Below are 20,375 nucleotides of genomic sequence, written 5' to 3' on the forward strand. Positions count from 1 at the left end.
AAAAATTATAAAAAATAAAATAGTTTATTTCTCCCCAATAACAAAATTGGTTGTGGTAACACAAAATATTTGCAATGAAAAATTTGTATCTGTAATATTGGGAACCTGTATCACAGGAGATAGTTTCAGCCATTACATGTATTCTCAAATGCTTAAATAAGTTCATTTAATATAAGTTTGTTAAAGCATCTATTCCTAGGATTAAAAAAAATCTTATCTATATTTGTTATCGCTAATAGCAAATGCTGTAATTATCAATCATAAAAAAAACTATAAAGGCTCTTCAAAGCCTTCTTCATCCTTATTTAGATTTATGAATAATGACTTCACGTAGGCATGGCTTACTGATACCCACAAAAAATATTAAGCGTTGGTATCATTATTATCCTTTGTATTATGTAATTAATACCTTCTATAACAGTAAGTTAAAACTAATAGCTATAAACGAGGTCTTAGCTATCAAACTTATTCATAAGTTAGGCTTTTATACTTGTATTAATAGACATTAATAAGTTTGCGATATAGCTATTGTACGTAGATTATAATAGTACAGCTAAAGGCAAATCAGTATTTTATATTAGCATCAAGTTTTATCTACCATGTGAAGAAAAATAGCCGACTTGCAGTACAGCATTCCTCGGCAGGCGACCGCCCGAAGTATCGGTCGAGCCACAGCGTTCAGTCTCAGTTCGAAAGTAGACTCACGGCAGTGTGGACGCCCTCGCGTTAAACAAACGCGCACACGCGCTCTCCGAATACGGTGGAAATTTAAAATCAGAATTGAAATTCAATTTTTTTATAAATATTTTTAATAAGTGGCCAGTGTTGTGGTTTCTCACTAATTGGATTTAAATCGGCCTGTTCACCTGACACCCGAATTGGATTCCGAATACCGAAACTCGGACCTATTGGATTGTTTTTTTGTGTGAGTACATCATTATTCATTCATTATAGGGATAATTGGTTTAACAGGGCTAGATTTAATGACCGGCGTTTCAGATTTCTAAAAGGATTGTAATTACATTTTTGTTGGAGGATATCTAGTTCGCACGCATCCGCAATTTTATCCATTTTAGAAACTTCATTCAGAATTTACATGATGATTGCCTGTATTCAGTAATATTTTTCTTCAATTTAATTCTATCAAGTATTTGAATGTGATAGTTCAATTTATAGTATTTTCAAGTGACAAATGTTTTTGCTAATGTATAAGTTTCTTATCAATTCGGCATAGTTTTAAAAGACCAGTAAACGAAACTTGTGAGAAGTAAGTAGTTATTTAACAAATTAACTTTAAATCAGTACAGACAGTCAAATAAAAACTAACATCGATGACAGTGACAAGAAAAAATATAAACAAACTAACAACAATACAAACTTTTTGCTTTAAACATTTTAATCATCTATCTTGACTTACTTATTTAATGATTTTTTGTTTTTTTCAATTACTTAGAACAATATTTTTCAGCTTCAGTTAGGTACTGAAAACGGATGCACACAATGTATGTAGGATATCAATTCTGCAATATTTCCGCCGCAGCGTTCCTAAAGTATATTAGCGTGTTTCCCTTTAGATCTTATAAATATACCGTCGGTCCGGCTGCCCTAGAATCTACATCATCTGACAAATTGACCAATTAAATCAAATGTTTCAAGCCATAAAATAAAAAGAAAACATTTCCACTGATAAAAATAAATTCCAGCAATAATCGTAACCATTTATTTTGCAGCATCGCTATCTTTGTTTATAGATTCTCGATGAAATCAAATGATTTCGCTCGTAATTTTAAACATCGTAAAGATTTATTCAAACATCGGAGCTAGACATTTTCACTCGCACACTCTTAGTTGATTTGCATCGGAATCGAATGTTTGCCGAGTCGATTTCACGCGGTGACTCCGGATGCCAATCGTCCTAGATGCGGTTTACATACACAAGTGCGAAAACACAAATGACATGAAACAATCTAATTTTACAGCGTATGTGGTGCCAAGTCTGAAGTTAGTACAGTTAGCTTCAAAAATATGTACAAACTGAATCATTTTCAAACGTCCTTTTTCAAAGAAAATATCAATTTAATTATTTCTATTGATCAACAAACAGTACACAATAATTGTCAAATTACTTCAAAATTAATATAACAGTAGTAATTTCTTTATTTTCAGTGTTAGAAATGCGACCTTTTATATATATTTCTGACGCCGACGATACACTGTGTGGCTCTATAAATCTCAAGTTAACATCTGTACATCTGCACCATTGGAGATTAAAGTCGGTGCGTCGTAATCCTGTTTCGCTACTTGTAACTTGTAACAGCACTTTGTTCTATTTTATTGCAAACTGGATACAGCTGGCTGTCCAATAAAGAAAGACTCCTTGTTAAGATTATTTTTTTTGGTTGCTCTACTATTATTGCAAATTCGCTACAGTAGTTACTGAGATTAGCGCGTTCAAACAAACAAACAAACAAACTCTTCAGCTTATAATATTAGTATAGGTTAATAAGTAACCAAAACTTATGTTTGTATCTTAAAGTAGATGCTATGAAACCTTTACTACTGAGTAATTGTTTAACTTTTACTCATTGCCTTTTAAGATAGAGTTCTAAATATCTGAATAGGCATTCAGGCCATTCATCGAATGAATAAGATATCTAGTACCTAATTGTTTTAGTCACGTCTGAAGAACTTGCTTTCACATCGAAATCATACACCTGGTTTAATACAAAGCATTTCAAATATCGTTGTCACACTTGGGTTCAAAATAATCGTCATTCTAAAGAGCTATAAATCTTTCCGAGTACCGTTACGGTACTGGCTCGTTTCGCGCGGCGCTATCAAATTCACATGCCATCCAGTGTACAAACATCCGCTGGTTATTCACGCTCTATTAGAATAGTATGTAAAGACGCATCTCGTCATACGACCCGTTATTCCGGAATTTGGGAGCAAACCTTTTTAGAACATATGACTTGTACATTGCTGGGTTGTAGGAAGACTGTTTTCATCCTGAATACTAATAGAGACGACCATAGCCAGTTGCGCTCACCGGTCGGTAAACGATCTGTGGGTTAGGCAACCATTGGCGCGGTCACTCTATAGATGGGTGACCGCATAGTTGTATTTGAACTGGGCGTCCTCGTGTGAACGTGCCTCGGAGGGCACGTTAAAAGTCGGTCCCGGTTGTTGTCTACTAAGATAACAGTAGTTAAGCCACGTCAAACGCCTATTGGTCGGCTTGAACAACTTTAACACTAGGTTGACCACTAACAATACGACAAACAAACAATATTGAATACTTTTCTTAGCTAATAAAATATGAACATTTAAGAAGTTCTTAGGAATCATAAATTAAGTTAAGTTTCTTTTGACACACATAGATAACTAAATTATGTCATTTCGATAAAAAAACAATTACTAGATTTACTGTAAATGACACTAATTATATATTACGTTACTATATTAGTAAGACTAAATATTGTTAAGTAATATGGTGTGTAATAGCGCGTGCGTAAGCCTATTAGTACGTCGAACAAACCTTACTATACCTGCCTTACTTACCTGCTTTAATTATTCATTATTGTTCCACGCGGTACATTTTTCGTACTAACTCCTAGGCTTAGTCACGAATTTGTGATCACGATTTGAATGTAATTTGTACTGAAGCAGAATAACAATGATGACCTGTATTTTGCGCGTTTCTATGAAAACTCCTGGAGGGAACATATATATTTATAATAGCCCCGATTTACGCCTGGATTAAACAGTAGGTACTGTTTTTATACACGTTTTAGTTTAAATTTTTTTTTTTATTCCTTTATTTCAGGCAACTGAGGTCCATAGTAATACCAAAATACCTTTGTCGTGCATTGTCTAACTGCCTTTACAGTAACAGTATACACTAGAACTCACCAAAAACTTTTGTATGTTCCACCAATCCGTGATGTAAAGTGACTATTGGCACCAAAACATTTGTCCCGCCATGGGACAGCGGAATAGAATCCTGTCCGTTGTTCCGTCACAGGATAACTCAATGGAACTAGTAGGACAGATCAACTATAGCCTGTTGGCTTCATGGATGTTTATTGGCAAATAAATCTGATGTACTCCCCAATAAACATCTCAAGCCTCATCTTAGTATAAAATTTCAATCTGCAACTTTCATACAACAACAGTATAAACTACATCTGTTCTGAAACTATATGTAAACATAATAAAAACTGTCGACATGGCTTGCTATTGTTTCTGTAATAATAACCCTTTAGTCAGAGCGTTATGTAATAACTATTTCAGATTATGATAGCATCTAAGACTCATGCGTTTTTTAGACGACCGGCCAGAAGAAAATCATCTTTGAGAACGAAATACTTATGTTGATGAAGACAATGGAATAGATTTCGGAAAAACCAAATAGTACCTGCGAAAAAAATTACCATTAATTCTTTGTCGGTTTGTATTATGGCTTAAAGTTTAGTAGGTAATAATGAAGTCGCTTAAAAACATGGGATTTGTTATGGATACCTAATATTCGTGTATTTTTTGGTATTTTAAATGTCACAAAACAAGACTTAGTAATAAAGACTACTCGATTCATATTCATGAGAGTAATATTCCGTACAAGATAAACGTCAATTTAAGGAGTGCCAAAATGTGGTAATCGTCGCTTATTTTTAATTTTAGTTTTTTTTTAACATTTAAGTACGACTCTAAAACGATTAGAGCCATATTACACACAACGCTTTTAAAACTCTACCTTAAATGCAATTTAAGCGTAACCGAACAAATCCTGTCTATATTTATTGGTAATAAATACCTAAAAACCGGTAAAATAGGGACATTTCCCTATTGAAAAGTGAAATTAATAAAAGCACCCTTTTTGTAAGATACACATCTTCCACATTTTATTTGCCGCATCCTTCCGCTCCATATCATTTACATGATATTAAAATGTGAGAGTTTAGATTCAAACATAATAAATTTTGTTGAAATTTTGCACACGGATAATTTACCACCTGGATTAACACGATGGAGAATACTTTTTACCCCGGATATCCTTCACGAGGACAAAGTCGCGTTGTTTTATCATATATACGTTATTCCCTTCTAATCGCTAAATTACAATTCAATAACATTATTATTCATTTATATTAAATCCATTGACAACCATTGATCTAACCACGATTTGTTATTAGCTACCGACTCGATTACATCATTACGGTTATAATCGATATTACAAGCGTAATTTAACGATTTTATGCAACATCGCGGTGGATCCGATGATGACGGTGAAATTGTTTATTAATAGATAAGGTTGAATGTTTAGTATTTATTTAGAAAAATATTATTTTGTTTCTTGTTTACTGTTGTTTTGGTTTTTACAATAACAAATGTGGTGTGTAGGTATGTGTAGGTTTTAAATAGTTAGTTAGAAGAGTTATACAACTAAAATTCAGATAACTTTTCTTCGCCATAAATCCGCTATATCTGTGTAGAATGTTATAAGAGAAAATTAAAAGTAGCTTGTATATAAAATCGGCAGCAAAGTTGTAAGTAAATCTTGTAGTATTCATGAGCATTGACCAGCATAAAAACGATTTACAACACTCCAGTACTTTCATAGAAACCTTTCACAAACCGGCACTAATCGCAAACACTTACGCCGGCTGTCATCACTCCGTCAAGTTAATGTTTAAGAATTTCAATCAAGTTTTCCCATTTCACTAGTAAGAAAGTTGTCATGCATACATACATACATATGTTGCGTGAGACAGATCGATTTATTACCGGATAAGCATGGAAACATATAAAATCATTTCCATAATCATCAATAAAAGATCAGTCATAGGGAAACTGTTGTATCTATGCATATTAATACATAAGTGCATAATATTTGCATTCTCTATTTATATATTCAAATTAAACGGTGATATGGCTCAGTATCAGTTTATATTACTATGCGTGCGGTAAATTTTCTGTCCTAACGATGTCTCGCCTACAAACGTGATTACTATTTGCATAACGCTAAAGCAATTTGTTATGTTGTACCTAGAACTGTGTTTTTATATCTGCAAGCCTGTTTGAATATCAGAAAATACCTTCTCTCTCCCAAATTATTGAAATATTCAACAGTGTTAGAGAAAGTGTATGGATGTCAATGAGGCAAGGAAAGTTTGTAAGGATAGTACCAACTGTACCAAGTGGAGTTCTTTGGTCTCCGCCTACCCCTATGGGAAAAAAGCGTGATATTATGTTTGTATGTTAGTGAAGATATATCCATGAATATAGTTTGATAAAAAAATCCCACATAAGTAGTGATTAATATTCTTAGAATTTCTTCAAGCATTTATTTTCAACTAGTTCACTTTCCAAGATTAGCTAGGCCAACATGTTTGGCGACTATTTGTACCATCGAAACGGTTTCACAGCCATATTCGCACAAACGATTACACAGTACGGTCATATGTGAATCCGTCTCGCAAATCACGATGTGGGCATAATACATGTCAGCTAATCTGCCGTCCTACATTCTAATACTGTTCAGTGAAGTACCGTTCCTCACCATAATCGTCTACATTTCTCGGCCTTTAACTTTTTTGTCTGTCTTGTCTAAGTAATCCTATAAAGAAAATGCGATGAGATAGCCGCTCAGATTGTACATTTTTGTCTCGATGAAAGTATCAAAGCTGTTTTTATAATAAGGAAATTGTTGATCATAATTTAATGGTGAATTCCAGTGTGACATTTTAATTTAGAAAATCATGGTCGTGTTCAAGAATTTAATAATGATAATCTTGTTAAAAATAATTAATATAAAAAAGTTTATTACATTTTTGAATAAATATCCGTTTTAATTACAGTATAGATAATTATCTCCGCAAAGTTTAGTTCGATATGCCTGTCCTGCACGTTTTCACATGAAGTTATGCGGAACGCTAAAAGCGTGAACGTATGCGATACATCATGAACACAGCAAGATTGTTTGACAATGCACACGAATGTCGTTTTCTTTACGTGTTAATAGATTAAGGCAGTTGCACGAAAATTTGTTTGCTTTCGAGGAATTTCACGGAAGCTTAATTCACCTTCACTGAAAATTCGTTGCTCATTTATTTCGTAGACTTGGACCGTTACACACTTAACTTTAATTAACATTGAATTACTAATAATAAGGTGAAAAGTGTCGCTAGTTTTGGACTCCTAGTTTAAAGTGGTGAAAGACTGGTTATAATACAGTAACCATACTATTACAACCGCTTGTGACAAATTGTTTTAGAAACTGTGTTGTGCTGGTTTGTATTTCATTTTCGTTTGTGACTTAGCGGAAAGAGGCATGTATGTTAAGATTTAGGCTGTAGATGATAATATTTCACACTGGTTTTCACGATTTTCAACGCTATTATCCAAACAATAAGATTCATAATAGGCTGTGTGCTCCATTTTCTACTTACATACAAATCGTGTCACAGTTTAGTTTATTGTAAAGGCTTTTTGTTGTAAGTACAAGTGTGTTACGCTAAGTGTGTTATGTTCACTATGTTCAGCGTTCATTAACTCCTTGCAACTGAAACTTTGTGATGTCATACTAAGTAATGCATCGAGGTTAACGTGAATTAGCGTAGGCTCGATTTAACCCCGTTTTGTAATAATATACGTGGGTACTGGGTACATGCCTCGGGTCACAATAATAAGCACTTAAACGTATACAGCATGTGCTTAGATTGTGACTTCCCACATACTCAATTCCAATGTGTAGTAAAATATCATAGAACTTTTCCCAATATTTCCTTATTTATTTTAATTTAATTTAATACTTTATACAAAATGGCATGTTAGCGTCGTCATTAAATCAATGTATTTAAAATCTAATTAATCCTTTTGCCACAGTAGGGACTTAACTATACAAGCGGCAGACTTTAAGCACGTCTTAAGCCGTTTAGTGATGAAATCACAGGAAATAACGTCTTATTCTGATTTTATAAGCATTAATGAAGGTGTAAAAGAGACAGGAAATCATGAACGACAATCGAGATGTAGATAAGATTGTTAATGTCGAAGAAGAAGATAAAAGATGTTGCTTTATGTAAATGAGTGGGCGATTAACAGTAAGTCTTGTAATTTGCAGTGGACAACGCTTTTAAGACACTTAGTTTCAAAACGTTTTGTAATTTTTCAGGAATCAAACAAAATCTTGAGCAACAAGGTTTTGTTTTTAATATTTGCTTGAGCTTTATTTTTTTTTAACTGAAACTAATACATATATATTTTTACTACGTACTTCAAACAAGTAATTAGTACTTACTTATGACATCATGCGCAGGAGTCCGAAAAACAGAATTCGCATCTTAATATAGTGTAGCTTCGAAAAAAAACAAAGGCTTTTGAGCAATACATCATTTACCGTATCACTGGAGCAAAGTCACTAAGATCGATAAAAAACTATGAACAATGACGTGAGTCAGATCTGCAGAAGTCATTGACCTCTAGTTATTACGTCTATTCACTTCAGTTACGAAACTTGTTGATAAAATCTTAAACCGTTTATTGTCACTTTATTTTTCGTAAGTTTATAAGGTGACTGAAAGTAGACGCTAAAAATCTGGGGGCACGGAAGTGCCCCCGCAAGTCGAGCAAAAAAAAAGCGGCACGGCCGTAACATCCTTTTCTCGAAGCAATTCGGGCTATTTTTGACACCCCTATAATTTCGTAGTGTATAAAACAAGAAGCCTGGATTTTCAGCAACTAATCAGTCATTGTATAATCACGGTATATTTAAAATTTCAGTCAATTTGAACCAGTAGTTTAAGAATGACAACTTGTTAAAATTTTGAATTTTGTCACTCACTGATTCACTGACTCACTGACTCACCGATCATCAAAAGTCTAAGGTACTTCTAGCAGACTTAGAAGCTTAAAATTTAGAATACAAATAGGGTTTAGTGTCTTAATCATGGGAAAAATTCAATATTTTCTAATTTCGGTCAAGTTTTCTAAATACATTAACTGCAACAATAACTTTGTAATCCCATATAAATGTATAAGATTACAAGGTTACATTTGCAGTTAATGAATTAAATTATTATTTCTGTAGAAAATAAAATAAATAGGTGTAAACATGTATCTACTATATGAGACATAACGGGAGGGGGTATAGGGTGGGTAAGGGTGTTTAGCCCATGAAACTGAACAACATTCCCATAGGAAAATATGTTGAATTATGAAAAAAATACGACTTTCCATACAAATTGGACTTATGTTTGCTCTATTCGCTCTACAAAAAGAAGTGAGATGCCATCAAAAACATTCTGTAAAAACCTCAAGTCTCGCCGTAAAAAGTTGTAAGATCTATATAATACCATGTCGATTAATCTATTTAGTCTCTACTTAAAGGACCTTCTGTCTTAAGTTATTACGTATGTTATTATCATGCCAATTTAAAAAAAAATACCTTTAAAACAAATAGATCGACTTGGTCATCGCAAGAAAACACAAATTCGCCATTAAAATTTCAGGAGCATTAACTTCTCGTCGTGCTGTGTAGTGTGAAACATACTAATAATCAAATCATGCGATGGCCAGGTCGGTATATTTGTTTTAGAGGTATTTTTTTTAAATTGGCATGATAATAACATACGTAATAACTTAAGACAGAAGGTCCTTTAAGTAGGGACTAAATAGATTAATCGACTTGGTATTATATAGATCTTACAACTTTTTACGGCGAGACTTGAGGTTTTTACAGAATGTTTTTGATGGCATTATATTGTTACCAACTATAATAATATGAAAAATTTAAATGAAATACATTTACTATAATGAAAATAGAAAATCAAAAATGAAATGAAAATCAAAAGTTTTATTAAAATACACAAACAAAAATGAAAACATTATTTATTACTTTTACCTTACAACAATTGAGATGTTGCTTATTACTATGGTAATACAATTAGTAACATTCTGTGGTCCCGTCACTAGGCAACATGTATCGTGGGGAAACAATACTTTCAGTCAGAACATGAAACTATACATTGCTAGAGATAAATATCATATGATTTACAAATACCTACTTCAAATTAGCTAATCTGAACACACGCATCAGATGTAGTCACGGCAGTTAAATTACCAGCAAATTTTGTAATACATACAAGATAACTGAATATTACACCTCAGTTAACACAGAATACATAAACTACATTTTGATTATTTTATTTTAAACTTTACTACTACACACTAGGCCTCAAAATTGCTTGAACGCGAAGACGTTAAAATCTATGGTTGAAAATGTTGAAATAACAAGCTTCTTGCGTTTTGCTTATAATACCAATAAATTACACAACGGGGAGTGTAGTGTGCAGAAAAAATATTTTCAATTCAACCCAGACCTACTTTAAAACGAATTTATTTTAAAGACTTCATAGAAAAGCAGGTTAACGTAATTCTAAACATAATATAGATTTCTAAAACATGTCTGCCTCAAGTCGATTAACATTCTGAAGACTGTGGGAGTTTATTACTTTCGGTTTAAAATTTGAGAACGTTTTAGAAAGGACTCATTACCAAAATATGAATTTCAACCTTCTTCGACTAAAAGATAAATCATTAAGAAACGTGTTGCCTTTTTTGAAACAGTTGCCTAAGGTTCTTTACGTAAAACAACCGTTAATACACCACACTGAAACGAATTTATCAACGTGCATAGATAATTCCGCGCTTTTACCCGAATATGGCGGACAAAACAACCAAAAGTGTTAAGAAATAATCATCTAGGGAAAGTAGAACTTAATGCATAATGTAAAAAATCACTTTCCGAACGATCTTTAACAAATTTCATTTATGCGATGTGAAATCTATAATTGGAAGATGTTTGACCTACAACACTCTTTCAAACCAGACATTCATATATTTTTCGGTTTGAAATATTTATTAGTTTGTTATCCAAATGATTTTTCCTTATCCTCCTAAATTCAGCATATTTTAATATAAAACTACTCGATTACTGATTCAAACCAAAAACTTGAGTAATGTAACTACACTCTCTAATTTCAAATTGGATCACAAACAGTCTAAAAAGTTGACAACTAGACAACTTATACTCTAAAAAAGAAATCAGGTAACCCAGCCAGTATTCTTAGTGCTTACTAGTGACTGGCACAAAGTTAGCACTTAAATGAAAAGTAGAAACAATTTACGCGACTAAGTTAAACTTAAAAGAATTGAAGAACTCTATTCACGTTCTTACTCTTCATTTCAGAATATTTTAAAAGTATGCACTTCGTAGATCGGCAACTTTACTAGTATTTGCAGACTTGCAATTCAGATACCTTCTTATTTGAATAAATAAAAGGTAATGTTGCATAATAGCAGATCTGAAACCTCAAACAGCAAATCTATATGCAATGTTCAAACTCACTTAGCAAGTGTAAACGTAAAACCGCAGGGCAACGTGGTTTGGCAATTTAATAGACATGCTACTGCCATCTCTTGTGACTTTACGATAGCTACGGCATAGTACGGGTACTCATAGGTACTTTGTCTTTGGACAGCTGTGACACCGTTTAAGTATTGTCAGGAAGTGATTGAAAGTTACAAGTGTTTAGCGATTGTATTTTACTTTTAATTCAGGTCGCACATATCTAAAGAATAAATTAGCAGTTTATTGTAGAATCTCTGGCCATCGTTACATTGTTATTATCGTAAAACCATGAATATTCAAATTAAATTTTATGTTACATCGTTAGAATGCAGAGGTATTTTGTCAATGATAAAGTCATTAAAAATAATGCCTAAGGACTAACAATACGGGTATTTTATTGTCTGTCATATAATTTCCTAAGAATAAAATTGTTTGTATCTTTGTATGATTGTTTCACCTTTAATCCTACCGACTCCGTGGCCTTAGGCTTTTTTGGTTCTACGATATCCATTATATCTTTTTTGTATCTTTAATCGAGTTATAATGAATATTTAATGGTATAGTATTTCTTCCATCGCAAAAAATATTAAGTCCAGTTGTTCTAAAGGTATTTTTTTCAAAGCAAATGTGTTATTATGCCTAACGAATAATTATACTGGTAGATTGTTTTTGACAATTTCTCTTTCCAAATAATATAATTAACTAGCTGACCCGCGCAACTTTACTTGCGTCACATAAGAGAGAATGGGTCAAAATTTTCCCCGTTTTTGTATCATTTTTTACTGGTACTCTGCTCCTACTCGTCGCAGCGTGATGATATATAGCCTATAGCCTTCCTCGGTAAATGGACTATCTAACACTGAAAGAATTTTTCAAATCGGACCAGTAGTTTCTGAGATTAGCGCGTTCAAACAAACAAACAAACAAACAAACAAACTCTTCAGCTTTATAATATTAGTATAGATTAGTATAGATGTCGACTTTACCTTACAGTAATTAACATTAAGTTGGATAGTAAATAACCACTCACTTTTACTTTACAAATCATTGTCATTGTATTGCAAAAAAGTTTTTAAATTATGTTTTAGATGATGTATTGGATTCATAAATCTGTCTTCATACGACAAGCTAATTGTTATTTCAGATTCTATTTATAAAACCAATATCAATCAAATTTTAAGTGACTAATTTAAATATATTAGAAAGCGATAGTAGCTAAGTAATATCTAGAACGTCTGAACAGTTCGACCGATTGAAATAAAACTTAGAAGTACAATTATAGATAATCAAAATCAAATCATTTGTTAGTTTAGGTCGCATGTTGATACTTACGAAAGTTGTAATAATTATTGAATCTACAACTGTAGTCCAACGACTCAGTAGAGAGCCTTGTATGCAAAGTTCGCGGCTGGCGGAGGTACACTAAATTGAGAATTTAGAACATCAGTAACACTAACATTTATGTATGTAGCTGACTGTGGTCTTTATGATACTTCTATTTTAAAGTTGTCTGTCTATAGCTAAGGGATTATGTATATTCCCGAGAACAACAGCAACAAAAAAAAACTTGTTTCCAAGTGAGAGTATTTTGACAGTGTTTTAATAATAGTTTCCCTCGCTTCGCTTTTAACTTGTACTGATCAAGTAAACCGCGTGTCAAATGTGTCTGTCCGGCTATTTGTCGTGCATCGGTTGACAATAAGCACACGTAAGTCGCTAAGTACTGCCTCTAGTAGCGGCACTTCGATTTCACCAAGTTGGCGTTCAAATCCCTTAATTGTATTGTCGTGTTTAACGCGGGTAGAGTCATTGACTTGCACGTGTTCGGAATATGAAACACGATTGGGTATTTGAATTGTACCAACAGCGGTTTGTGGTTTGTATCTGTTCCTTACATGTGAATCTTGTGTTGTTGATTTAATTGTTTGCGTCGTATTATCATACCTTCTGACATTCTAAGTACCTAATTAAAATATTATTGTGGTTTCCTCAAGGTGAGTCCAAGCCTCAGTATGAGTTTTTCTAAACAAAACAACGGTCGTAAAAATACTCTAAAATCCCGAGTTTTACTTTTACTACTTCGTGCGAGGTCAAAATCCCTCATTGCAGCATGCTCTACTAAAAAGATAATGATAATATGAAAATTATGACTTTAAACGGAAGTCGATTGTTATTAGTTATTATTAAGTTCGGCACAATCAGTTCTTAAGAAATCATTATTTAGCAACCACATTATTTACGTCGCAGACGATTGCGTGTTAAAAATTTGCTACTTCCACGCTAAGGTGAAAATGGTGTTACTTTTGTTACTGTAATTATACAATAATTATAATATATTTGAAATAATTATTTTGATGACTATGAGAACATTTTAACAATGGGTAGTAAACTAAATAGTAACATTTTAAATGTCAACGTAGGTCAAAAGTTCGTAACAAAAGCACGTTGATGAAAATGTGAATGAACTAAAGATGCTGAGCGGTGCGCGGGCGCAGGCGTGCGAAAGAGATCACTTGCGCGATAAGTGCCAAGGCCAGATTATCTTTTTGTTACAAACCACACCTGGATTAAGGGGTCTTTGAAGTGTAATAATATGTAAATTATATACTTAGGGTCATTTCTCAAGGTTGAACGCAAGTACACGATTAAAACTCTTTATAAGCGATGCGGTTCTAATTTTTTCTGAACATATTTTAAAGCTACCGGTTTGGTTAAAAAACAAAGAAATACGAAATAGTAAAAACAAACTGACTGTAGTCCAATTTAATACTAGGTTATCCGATGCAAAATAATAATACTCGGTACAAAACAGTAGAAGGCCAAAACAAAATGACAAATATTCACAAAATACGGTATTTTTTAAACAAGTGAGAGACAGAGCAGTGTCCAAAAAACTGAACAATGAAACAGATATAAGAAATTCATATCTATTTCAAAGCGAAATTTTATTACAAATGAAAAAGAATACAATTTCCTTGTAACGGACACTGTAACTTGAGACATCGGTGACTTTCCGTAAGAAACGCATGAGTGGCATCAGTACTTTCTTAAACCTTCTGAAAAACCAAAGTAAATATTAAATGGCTTATAAGTAGGGCTTTTGGATACGAACCGGTCTTGGGACCAAATACAGATGCGCGTGCAATTGCAGTGGTCCAATTCGCCGTATTTCTGCAGCTGCTTTTGGTAGTATACAATTTAAGGATAAGGAAAGGTTTGAGAAAATATATATGGAAGTTCTGGCTTACAAACTCGTTTAGTCAAAAACCTAACGTTCTCTTTCCACTTGGTCGTACACTGACACAGTAATAGATACCGTATGTGCAAATAACAAAAGGCGCTAACGATCCTAAACGGTCTCAGATACTTAATAGAATTTCGCTACCTCCCTTCTCCTTGGCAAAACCATTTGTTCAAATGATGAATTGAAAGATAGCATTAATAGTTTTATATCATTGAAATAACTGTTTCGCTTCTGTAGGCGGAATTGTTTAAAAATACAGTTGGAGACAATCGTTACCGGTTTGTTCACATAAATCAGGATCGTATACTGATATGGTTTTGTTTTACAACGTAACATAGACATTCGACTGCTGATGAGAAATCAAGAAGTGCCCTTTCTTCTTCCCACTTCTTGATTTTATGATTAAGTAAAAATTTTGCTAGGCAAACTTTGCTACCGAATACCGAACCATGTATTTTGCTAGTTAAGTGTATCAAACCACTAAACAACAAAAACACAGTTAACCAAATCCAACAAATAAAAACGGCTACTTATGAGGTGTAACCAATCCGTAATGCCGAAGAACTTCCTCGAAAAGGTGATTTATTAACCTACCACGACCGCAAAAAACTTTATCAAACAGAGCATTGGCAATTTCCTCGAGCGTTTTAACAGTTGATTTGTAAAGCGATCGAGTCAAGAAAGCGGAAAGGTCTTGCAAGTGGGTGTAAGTCGGTGTAGCGAACGTGAGGTTATTGCTATGTAAGACGTGACGGGCTGACGAGCCGACGACTTATGTCGGTACTCCCGAGAGTAACCGCTATTTAGGTAAGGAGGCCACTGTTTATTTACATTGTAGGTAGTTACATGATGAGTAGGGTTACTATTTTGTACAGATACATTCCAAATTTGACGTAATAGAGTCAAGTTCGGTCCCTCGAGAGTTCCTTTGCGGTAAATATTTATGTAATGAGCTGATACTTTATTCGAGTCTATGTGTTCTCTGTTTACAATTTCCTTTATTGAACACAAGTAACCATATTTGTCAGCAGAATTTTGTGCCGGTTCATTTAATATTTTTAGGTTGATAATATTTTTACGAGCCAATTCATTCAGAAAGTATAGCTATCGCTAGTATAGGAAAGAATGCTAATAAGTGCTCGTATGTCCATCAAAATCCAAACGTTTGGTGATAGTAAAAACGTTGACGTGTGAACGTCAGTTTTGATTTATTTTGCCGCTCTGTTGAAACATTCTCAGTTCAGCCAACATTTTTGTACATACGACGGCAGAATATGAATTTGTTATTCAGAATTTTGTTCAACATGAACATTACACCACGTAGTTGCGAAATTGAACAAGCAGTTACGAAATTACTTTCCTATTCTATTACTTAAACACTTACATGTATGCAAAGAACGTGCCTGAGATTTTCCTTTAAGGATTTCACAAAGCTAGCTACAAAGAAACAGCTAAGTAGACACTGAATGCAAGTAGATAAACACAAACGATTTGTATTGGAAAAGGTCTGGCGAGACGTCGGACTCCGTGTCTCGTCTTTCAAGTTTAGGTGTGAAAACAAATCTGTAAAAGGGTTTGTTGTAAACCGTTACCACATAAAATCAACCATAATTAACAGTTCCTAGAAGATCTCTTGGTCGCGCTATGGTCTTAAGTATTTTACAACTTTGTAATGGATCGCATTTTATTTTGAAAATTAGGTATGTAGGTACGTCTTTAAAAAAACCTCATTATTTTCGAGGAAAGCGCCATTATATTTTAAGAATTGGAATCCATTATTAAATACTCCGTAGTTCGGCATAAACTGTAATGATTACTTGGAAGTTATCATAACATTGCGGCAAACTTCAGTACAACATTCTTACATCATATTGTCAAAGTAGACACTGCTTCTCTAGAAGTCATCTTCCAACGTTTGTTTGTTCTGTAAAGTCTGTAGTCTGTACTCAATATAATTACTATTCCGAGTCAATAAAGTTCGTCGACCAGACCGAACGTGTCCGTATGACCAACACGAGTAACAATTATACTAATAACGAGCTTGTATAATAACACACCTGGATTCCGCACTCACGGGACGTTCTTGCTCAGATAAACATGGATTTATACACGCGACTTATTCATAAACCGCTCTATTTAGTCCATTTGCTTGCGGCTATGATTGCTTCTATAAAACGTATAAAAAGTTGAAACCATATTACATTTTTGACCGACTTCAAAAAAAGGAATAGGAGCTCAATTCGTTTGTAAATTGTATTTTGATTTTTTTTTAATTTATAAGTAATAATGGAGTTCAAAGATCTTATAAAAACGTATATGGCCAAGATTTACTATGTATGTTTTTTCCTTATTTAGTAAGGGGATTCTCCATTTTGAAGGATATGAGCCCAGAAAGCGCCTTAATTTTGGTCATATTCAGCTGTGAAAAGTTATTTGATCAGACAGGTTCCACCTAAAACTGGTTATTCTAAATCTGCGCAAAATACACCATATAAAGTCAAAAGACCTTGAAACTCAAAACAAATAAAAGAACCCTTACCAAAAAACGTTCCCATAAGCAAATAGAGGGGTCGTAGTACAATAAGGCGCACTTTCTCTCATAGAAGGGTGGAATTGTATAACCGTAGTTCTAAATGATTATGGGTAATCACTCGGCAAATGAAAGCCGGTGCCGTGCCGCGGTAAAAGCGCAAGATACCTAACTTTTGTCTTCCGCTAGTAATTACGTATAATGTCTACATTACCGCTGTAGTAAATTGGTAATAGTTTAATGATGTTTAATGTACCGTTGACAACACAAGTTACTGAACTGAAGATATAAACGTTTTGAATTTTCTTTCTTAATTTCCAAACTAGACCAACAGAGTATTCTCTTCGCCTTAAAAATGTACGTTGTGTAGTGCGGACAGCCACAAAAATAGCTAGGAATATGCAAACACTAAAAGAAAGTTGATTTCACTGAGTCAGTCAAAAAAATACTTAATGAATAACAACTTAATATTTTTCGAAAATCAACAAATAGTTTCACCAAACTTCCGTATTTGGTAAAAGAAATATTTAAGAATGTACAAACCTATTCAGTTCGTTTCGTTGTTGCCTGTACGTCGTAACTTAATTTGAACAACATCGTTAAGTTTGCGACTATCGAGTAAAGAGGAATTTTAACGAGTCAAATTACGTTGCAAATGTTGTAACAATTTGATTATACAGTTTGGGTGGTCAGAATTTATTCAAAGATAAAATACTTATTAAAACCATGTACTATGACGTCAGACTAGTTAATTGTGCCAATGTTTTTGTGTTTTTTTCATCACATTAAAAAGAGCGGGCTTTTTGACTCTACCGATCGTTCCCAATATTATTAGCTCAGATATGGAATGGGTAATGATAGTTTAGGCACTAAATTAAGCTATTTTTTTTGCCTTAGCATATTAAAAGCTAATTTAATCCGCAGATATTAAATTAGTGACATTAACTGATAATCTCAGCATATGCTAGGCGTTTTTAAACAACGGAACTCCATGTAAGCAAAATATTTAAATCACTACAAACTATGTGTCTAAAACCGTACATTCACTTTTAATTAACGAAAAGGCCGACCTCTATCAACGATGTAAAGGTTTTCCTACCACAAATAGTTACGAACATTCATTAAAATAGCTGCGTTGCGGAAACACTCGAGGAAATGCATTGAACTACGATTATTCAACACTAGTCCTATCGCGTGGTATTGCCCGTGTACTTGTCATGTATGGAATGAAGAAAAAAACAACTAGTACAAACGTATGTTAAATGTAAATACGAAAGGTACTCTATTTGTTACGCTTTCTCGACTAAACGGCTGAAACAATTTACATGAAATTTGGTGGAAGTGAAACACTATACCACGAGAAAGGACTTGCGTTAAAGTCTGTCTGACAAAAGTCTGGTAAAACAGGTTTATAAACAAAAATCAGCGCACCACAAAATCACAAAGAAACATTTAGTAACCTTATATTATACATAAATACCGCACTTGTATCCCATGGGGCAAACAAATTTTGAAGTTACCCTTCATAATTCTCTCAATTGACTAAAAAGCTGGTATTATGTGTATTCCCTTGCCTCTTTATTCATACCCGTTTAATAATAATGTGATAGCTATTGAAAAGTTAATCCCCTTTTTGTGTTCTAAATAAGGGAAAGAGTCAAAACACATAGCGACAACCGTGTATTTACATTAAAGAAGCGTATCAAAAATAAAGTATAAGTATTAAAAAAAATACACTAAAGATGACACGTGGCAGTAGGACGGCATATCAAAATTATTATTTGGCCTCTGCCTACTCGTATAGGAAAAAGGCGTAATTTTTTGTATGTATGTATGTATCGAATTTATTGAGAACGCAATACATAAAAAGGTTTTGCAGTGTCCTCCATTTAACGGTTCATACTCGTATGTAGCGGCAAATAAAAAACATATTCTAATGGCCTTATTTTATTCTTACACTTAACACATTTCATGTTAGTAGAAACATTAGAAGCTTTATAATGTCATATTACTAAAATACACGGGAGTTAACGCAAACAGGAATTTTACCGCCAAATGCCCAGCGCCGCTCAAGCTGACCATTAAACACTACAAAAAAGTAAATATTTTCCTCTCTTAATATGCCGATACATTTTTGTTACCGCTTGCAAATTGCATCTTTTCCATTCTTTACTCAATAGAGCACAAATCGTTTCATTAATTTCCACATGAATGAGTAACAAACACACTTCACAATTCGCGAGTGAGTATAAAATCAGCGCTTTTACATGCTCGTTAGCGTGTCACATTAATTTCCTTAGTAAATCGGTGTTGATTGAGTTTTTATTGCCAAGGCCTTACCCTTGTGTGTACAACTGTACATGGCTGTTTAAATTAAAGTGCAAATATTTAATAGAGTTATTGATATTAGAATGTAATTGACTGCCTCAATTACATTCTAATAATAGGTTTAATATCTAGGTTTTTTATTGAAGTTGGCGTTAAGTTTGTTCCGATTAATTTTAGCGAGTGAGATTTGACAAAAAATATAGTTTTCCGGCTATTTTTATCACAAAAATTCTAAGGCTTCCTTACTGAAGCGGCTGCAAAACATAAGAACAAAGTAAAAATAATCGTGAGATTGAGCGCAATGCTCTCCCACTATATCGACATCCAGCTACATATCGAGAAGGTTTGTATGAAAATCTTATCAGCATCGTATTCTTGCAGTTCATTTTAAATGTTATATCTGTCTCCCGCTACTCTTTCGCTATTGGTTTATTGAAACAATGTGAAAAAACGTCAGAAATAATAAATGTTTAGATTTCATTCCTTATTCGATTACCAATCTCAGTCTCACGGTAGGTGATCGATAGATGAAACCAGCTATAAACGATCTAAATGATAAAGATCTCGTATGTCTATAGCGGTAACTGACATGTAACACTTATAAAACAAGGTAAACCTGATTCGGTAATAAATAATTAAAAGATATCAATGCATGTATCGATGTACGATAGGAAAGCGATTACTTAATATAGCCATCGAATGGTTTCCTTTGACCATAAAGATAGGTTGAATAGTGTGGCTTACACTCCTACTTCTTATATGGGAAGTCTTACGCATACCAGCCAAACAAAGGAGGGCTATATTTCCGACATTCTACTAGGTAAATTAATATAGCAATGGAACATTCTGAGTGTATACGTTAT

General features: G+C 33.6%; 1 protein-coding gene across 1 annotated transcript in view; it reads left to right on the forward strand.

Moving 5' to 3' along the window:
• Window positions 1–665: 665 nt before the first annotated feature.
• Window positions 666–20,375, forward strand: part of LOC142976898 (uncharacterized) — a 64,177-nt gene continuing 44,467 nt past the window's right edge. The window contains exon 1 of the mRNA XM_076120477.1: window positions 666–925. The gene's annotated coding sequence lies outside the window, so the exon portion shown is untranslated. The remainder of the gene's footprint in view (window positions 926–20,375) is intronic.

Source organism: Anticarsia gemmatalis, chromosome 12 (assembly GCF_050436995.1).
Source record: "Anticarsia gemmatalis isolate Benzon Research Colony breed Stoneville strain chromosome 12, ilAntGemm2 primary, whole genome shotgun sequence".
Taxonomy (NCBI): Eukaryota; Metazoa; Arthropoda; class Insecta; order Lepidoptera; family Erebidae; genus Anticarsia; species Anticarsia gemmatalis.